Here is a 7,300-nt window from a genome sequence, read left to right on the forward strand (position 1 = left end):
AACAGAGCAGGGAGGAAGAGCATGAGAAAAAGATTTACATTAAACAGGGACGAGAGGTGGGAGGGAAAGGGAGAGAGAAGGGAAATTGCATGGAAATGGAAGGAGACCCTCATTGTTATACAAAATTACATATAAGAGGAAGTGAGGGGAAAGGGAAAAAAAAAAACAAGGGAGAGAAATGAATTACAGTAGATGGGGTAGAGAGAGAAGAGGGGAGGGGAGGGGGGATAGTAGAGGATAGGAAAGGCAGCAGAATACAACAGACACTAGTATGGCAGTATGTAAAAATGTGGATGTGTAACCGATGTGATTCTGCAATCTGTATACGGGGTAAAAATGGGAGTTCATAACCCACTTGAATCAAATGTATGAAACATGATATGTCAAGAGCTTTGTAATGTTTTGAACAACCAACAATAAAAAACAAACAAACTATAGGCTTATTAAAAGTAGAAGAACCTTTACAGATTTCCATCACTCAATACAGTACTTGTCACTGACACATGAAAAGGGCCAAATAATGTTGAAGGGATTTATATAGGAGCTGATCTGGTCTTTGCAAAAGAAGTGTAAAAAGGATCAAAACAAATTCATTTTATCGAAACAGCTAGAAACCGTCTATTTTAATTGGTCTCTCACTTACCTATAACGCTGAAAAGCACAAGGAAAGATGATCTTATTCATGCCTCTGTCATAAATCAACTTGATGCCTAATCCATGCTTCTCTGGAAAATGAAGTTCTCTAAGATCCCTCGGTTGCCCATTCCCATTCCTCATCACTCAATGCTGAGAAATTCTTCCCTAAATAAGGGACATGTTTCCCCTATAGCAGTGAAGGAGAAAATCCTTTTGAGTGATTGCAGAAATTAAATAAGGCTTCGGCTTTTCCTGTTTAGATAAAACCCTTTAATCTTTCTTTATATGATAAATATTTTTTAATTTAAATGTTTTTGTCCTTGTTACTAGAATTCAATTTTCTTTTCAGAAATGATATCCCAAACTGAATACATACTTAAATAAATGTATAATATTCTCCTTATAAAAAAAGAATAAAGGGTCCCTTAAGAAGTAGAAACCTTTGGAGCCAGACATGTTCTAAGATTCACTTTTTTTTTTCTTTATCAAATTAAAGTAGCTATTGAAAGCATTCCAACAAAGAAAAGCCCAGGACAGGATAGATTCTCAGCTGAGTTCTACCAGAACTTTGTGGGAGTTTTTCTAATATAACCTATTATTTGAAACAGCTGTCCCAATGATATCTTTTTCCCCTATTAAAATGCACTTTTAAAAGAAGATTAAAGTACATCACACTAATACTAATCTATGCAACAATCTTTTAGGTGTAACTAAGAATTTTCAAGCTAAAAAAAAAATGAGGGAAAGAACACTGAGACATGAGATGAACATGGTTTAGAATTTTGGCTCTAGTGAGGAGTTAATTTAATTTTGGGAGTAGGAGGTATGTTTGATTGACTTTTCTAAAATAAAATTATATATTGTTAGTGTTCTCTTAGTATTTCTAGTTATAATTTTTTAAAAAAATGTTTTGTGGTGTTGTTGATGGAAAGTAAAGCCTCACCACATGCTAAACAAGCATTCTAACCCAGTTATGGAAAAAAATATCTGCTATAAACATAATAAGCATGGTCTAAAGTTCATTCTCTCAGCTTTTTAAAATTATTTGAAAAAGAAAATCTTCAAAGAGTTATAACCTAGGAATAGTCACTAAGGAAGTCTTATAGATAATATTTCTTAAAGAGGGTAAGAAAACCCAAATCAATAAAAGAATCATTAAAAGAGATATTTAATTATTAGAGTTCTAAAATGATGTTTTTAAAGTAATTATCAGCAGTAGTGTATATTAATTGTACCAAATAATGAGTTTCACTGTGAGATTTCCATATATGCATATAACATGCTTTGATCACATCTTCCCTATTATCTCCTGTAACCCCTTCACCCTAACCCTGGTCTTCTTCCTCTTTCCTGATAGTTCCCCTATTACTTTCACATTGTCATCCCCTCTTCCCAGATTCCACATGAGAAAACATCAACACTTGTCTTTCTGAGTCTGACTGACTTCCTTGAATATGATGGTCTCTAGTTCCATCCTGGAGATGACATAATTTTCTGCAAATGACATAATCTTTCTTTTTGGGTAAATACTATTATTCCATTGTGTATCACATTTTCTATATCCATTCATCCCCCAATGAGCACCTAGGTTGATTCCATAACTTACAGTGTTGCGATAAACATGGATACGCAGGTTATCTCTTTTATATGCCCACTTTGATTCCTTCAGGTAAATAACCAGGAGTGGTATATGTATTTTCTCATTCATGAAAATTAAATCTATATTAAATATTAAACTTGAAAACTACTGTGTAATCAGATGTATATTAAGATTTACTTTAATTAGTATGTCAATATTTATGGTTACCCTTAAGGAAATGCTTTGCCTTCTATTAACAGAGTTTGAAAAGTTGGGATTTGTTCTGAGTCTTAAGAAAATTTAAAGGTTACAGGAACATATCACAATATACAAAGAGCATATCTGCTAAATGTTCTCTTCTCCATCTACCCCAAAATCTTAATTTTTTCCTAACCTCATTTAGAAGAATAATACGTTACTCATAAGAGTATAGAGAAAGGTAATTCCCTAAAATCTACTCTCCCCACAAAGATAACTTGAACAATCTAATTTCAATTTTTCTAGGGTTTTAACATAACTTTAAATAGAATATAACAAGAGTTTTGTGAAAAGTTATTTTCATAGCATATCAGCATTGTAGGAACACTGCCACATAAAAAATTTTACTTTGTCTTTAAAAATCCTAAGGCATGAACCTGTAATCCCAACACTCAGGAGGCTAAGGTAGAAGAATCACCTGAGCTCAGTAATTCAAGACCAGCCTGGGCAATATGGTGAGCCCCTCTTTCAAAACTATGGGCTGGAATTGTGGCTCAGTGGTACATTGCTTGCCTAGCACGAGTGAGGCACTGATTTTGAGTCTCAGCACCACATATAAATAAACAAAGCCCACTGACAATTAAAACAATATTTAAAAAAATAGATGTCTACATAGAACCGCATTATGTATATACGCCATAATTTACACAACCAAATCTATAGAGGTTCACATCCAAGTTTTCAATATTATAAACGGTGTTACAATACTGTTACATTTTTACCCATTCAATCTCATTAGAATAAATTTCAAAAAGTATGATTATTAGATTAAAAGATATATATTTCTAGTTCTGAGATGTGCTGTCAGAAAAGGTGCAATTTATATTTATGGCACCTTTCATGAAAATGTACAAAACGCTGGGCGTTACTAACTTCTGCAATCTGATAGATGAGAAATGATGCCACTGTTATTTTAATTATTAATTATTAGGGAACCCGAATTTCAATATATTTATTAGTCCCTTTTCTAATATTTATTTTTTAGGTGTAGATGAACACAACACAATGCCTTTATTTATTTATTTTTAATGTGGTGCTGAGGATCGAACCCGGGTCCCACCCATTCTAGGCGAGTGCTCTACTACTGAGCCACAATCCCAGCCCCAGTCCCTTTATTGCTTTATAATTTTTGCCCATTTTTTTCCTATTCGGCTGTTCTTTTAATTGATTTGCAACACTTTCTATATTAATGTGAAAATATAAAGAGACTACTCAAATTAACTTGTTAAAACTTCATGGCTTTTGTCATAAATGTTTAGGTTTCTTTTTTTAACAAGTTAATTTGAGTAGTCTCTTTATATTTTCACATTAATATAGAAAGTGTTGCAAATCAATTAAAAGAACAGCCGAATANTTTGGTTTTTTTTTTTTTTTTTTTTTTTTTGGTGGTGCTAGGGTTTGAACCCAGGGCCTTGTGTATGCAAGGCAAGTACTCTACCAACTGAGCTATATTCCCAGCCCAGATTTTTTTTTTTGTTTTTTTTACATAGTCAATATTGTCAGTCTTCTCCTTTTCAACTTCTGGCTTTCACATTTCTTGCTGTAAACGTTTTTGTCAGAAAACAAATTTATATGTAAGGAATTACGACAATATTTGATAAAATTCTTTCAATTTGTGTTATAATCTCTAAATTAGACTACGAGGGTAAACACTTTAATCAGGACAGAAAGCTCAAATTAGAGTTTATAGTACAATTATTATTGCTTAGGTAATTCAGTGTACCATTTCAAATACTTTTATTAAATCCTAAATATGACCTATAACTCAATTACCTGTTTCTGGGAAATGAGATGGATAGATTTCCTAAATACCTGAAGGATGCTTTGAGTAGCCACAGAAATGCACAGTGTTCAGCCTGTCCTCCACTTCAACTTCCTGAGTCCTCTGAGCCCTTGTCCTGTTATTTGTACAACAGGTATTTCTCTTCAGTCATCAATAGGCCTGACCTCTAGAGTACTACCTAAACCATTTCTAAACTGCCTTTCCTAAGCTTTTGTTAATGCCTTTCTGTTTTCGACTACAAACTAGAAAACACATAAGGACTGACAAGGGTCAGATGAAAAAACATTATGCCAAAATAAGGAAATCTCTATCCTCAAGTGGTAAAGTAAAAGCTTTGTCATAACTATACCTCAGAAATTCAAGTATACTTATTTCTTTATTTTATTACTATTATTTTTTTTTGGTACCAGAGATTGAACCAGGGGCATTTAAACCACTGAGGCACATCCCCTGCCCTTATTACTGTAAGACAGGGCTTTGCTCAATTGCTGAAGCTGGCCTCAAATTTGCAATCTTCCTGTCTCAGCCTCCCTAGTTGCTGGGATTATAGGCGTGTGCCACTGCCCATGGCAGGATTCATGTTATTTTGACCTGATAGTTTTAAAAGTTTACTTACTCATAACTTTGCAGATGTTCATGTAAGCTGAGGTTGCCAGAAGCTTAGCAGATAAGTGAATGGTATTAAAGGTTGTAGAGCCTCAACTACTAAAAGATGGACAACATTGCAGATGAGAGCTTGCCTATGCCACAAACTCTTAAATGCTAATGAGGTTTTCAAATAATAATAAATTTTAAACACAAATGACAAACAGAAAAAGTACACTGAAATAATCTCTCAAATAACAGCCTTGTATTTTTCACATTTTTAAAAATATGTCAAATTTTAACTCAAGTATTAGCCAAAAATGTTTTGACTCCATTCTTAATGTAAACACAAATAGTTTAACAGTTAAGCAATTTCAAGGTAAAATTAAAAGACTATTAAATTTCCATGGAAAAATGACATTTTAAAAAAATATTTTTAGTTGTAGATGGACACAATATCTTTATTTTTATTTTTATGTGGTGTGCTGAGGATGGAACCCAATGCCTCACATGTGCAAAACAGGAGCTCTACCACTGAGCTACACCCCCAGTCCCAAAATGTCATTCTTAATATAGTCAACTATTAACTCTCCCGGGAAAAAAAACTGGAGCAATATGAACAATTCCCTGAACTGCAAATACACATAAAATTTGGAATACACATTTTTTTTTCTAATAGATATGCTTCAAAAATTCTGTTATGTTTATCCATTACCTTCTAAACTCACCTTATCACTTTCCTGTTATCTTGCTCCACTTGAAACAATCTTCTCCCTGCTGTTCTTTTTTAAAACATGCCATGCATTTTCTCACCTCAGAGCTTTAGTAATTGCTACCCTTCCAACTGGAAAAGCCTTCGACCAAATAGCCAAACAGCTCATTCCTCTCCTCCTTCATGCCCAGTCACCGTTATCAGCAGTATTCCATGACAGAACCATTAAAAAACAAACAAACAAACAAAAAAAAAAAACCACAAGCCCTTAGCTCAGTGGTAGAGCACCTAACAAGTGTGAGGCCCTGAGTTCCATCACCAGCTGGCAAAGATGCACTTTACACTGTCCCGCACCAGGAATATCTGACACATCTGTTTATTTTTGCAATGTATATACTTAAAACTTGCACAATCCCTTCTGTGTGTTTGATTTGATAAATGAACCACTCAACTTCCAAGGAGTGGCATCTTTGTTGATTTTTTAAAATTATTTTAGTTGTAGATGAACACAACACCTTTATTTTATTTATTTTTATATGGTGCTAAGGATCAAACCCCAGTGTCTTCCACATGTGAGGAAAGTACTGTACCACTGAGCCACAACCCTGGCCCCTCTTTGTCGATTTATTTTTTTTACCTTTATTTATTTTATGTGGTGCTGAGGATCGAACCCAGGGCCTTGGGCGCGCTAGGCGAGCACTCTACCGCTAAGCTACAACCCCAGCCCCTCCTTTGTTGATTCTTAAGGAACCAAATGTCATTCTCTTGTGCTAATGTAAGATGTGACTCTCAGAGTATAGTTCTCCATGTATTCCTGATTACATTTTCTCTTAAGAGAAATATGGATTTAATCAGTTGGTAACAAACCTCTGAAAACCTGAGACAAACAAGCTGTTTTTAAATTTTTTTTTCTAGCGAACATGACCTCAGTTATTCTCAACTTCTAAGTTTACTTAATCATCTTTAAAATCACAGAAAAAGACTGTTTTCACAATTCAGTACTTTTTATTATGTTCATGGAGCCTCATAACCAATTTTAGAACACTTATCACCTCCAAAAAGGTCCATAACCATTAGCAGTTACTCCCAACTTCCCCTTAATTCCCTAACTGTAGAAAAACTACTAATCAAATTTCTACCTCTATATATTTTGGAACACTGGCATAAATGGAATTATATTACACATGGTCTTTTGTGACTACCTTCTTTCATTTAAATATAATGTTTAAGGTTCATCCAAAATGGAACATGTACAAGCATTTCATTTCTATTTTATCTGTTGTATAATATTCCAGTGTATGGATAGACTACATTTATTTTTATTCATTCATCCATGCATTGATAGATTATATTTGAATTGTTTCCACTTTTGTCATTATGAATAATGCTGTTATAAACATTTTTGTACAAACTGGACATGTTTCATGTCTTTTGAGTATATAACTAGGAGTGAAACTAACATGTATCTTTGATTATTTTCTTTTTTTGACCATTCTGACCATTCAATCATTTATTCCATCATTCTTACTATTCATATGGAGACTGAAGAAGAAATTTTAGCCACTTTCACAGTGTTATACAGATCCAAAATTTTAGGTGTGGGATAAAATGACTGAGTAAAATTCCTGAGTCAACCCATAGCCCTGTTATTCAGTGTGATGTCACCATGTACCCACAGAACTCTGGATACATATGAAAGATTAACTGAAGGACATTTGATGTGGTTCCTACTGCCCAGCAGCTGCAT

At 33.9% G+C, this 7,300-nt stretch overlaps 1 protein-coding gene across 4 annotated transcripts in view; it reads right to left on the reverse strand.

The window, feature by feature from the left end:
- Nucleotides 1–1,811, reverse strand: part of Btbd7 (BTB domain containing 7) — an 89,146-nt gene extending 87,335 nt beyond the window's left edge. The window contains exon 1 of one of the 4 annotated variants that reach the window (XR_007345947.1): nt 644–1,799. The gene's annotated coding sequence lies outside the window, so the exon portion shown is untranslated. Of the gene's footprint in view, nt 1–643 lie in introns of all 4 variants that reach the window. The other 3 variants (XM_048799229.1, XM_048799230.1, XM_048799231.1) reach the window with 3 other exon arrangements.
- Between the last annotated feature and the right edge of the window lie 5,489 nt (nt 1,812–7,300).

This window comes from Marmota marmota, unplaced genomic scaffold, assembly GCF_001458135.2.
Source record: "Marmota marmota marmota unplaced genomic scaffold, marMar, whole genome shotgun sequence".
Taxonomy (NCBI): domain Eukaryota; kingdom Metazoa; phylum Chordata; class Mammalia; order Rodentia; family Sciuridae; genus Marmota; species Marmota marmota.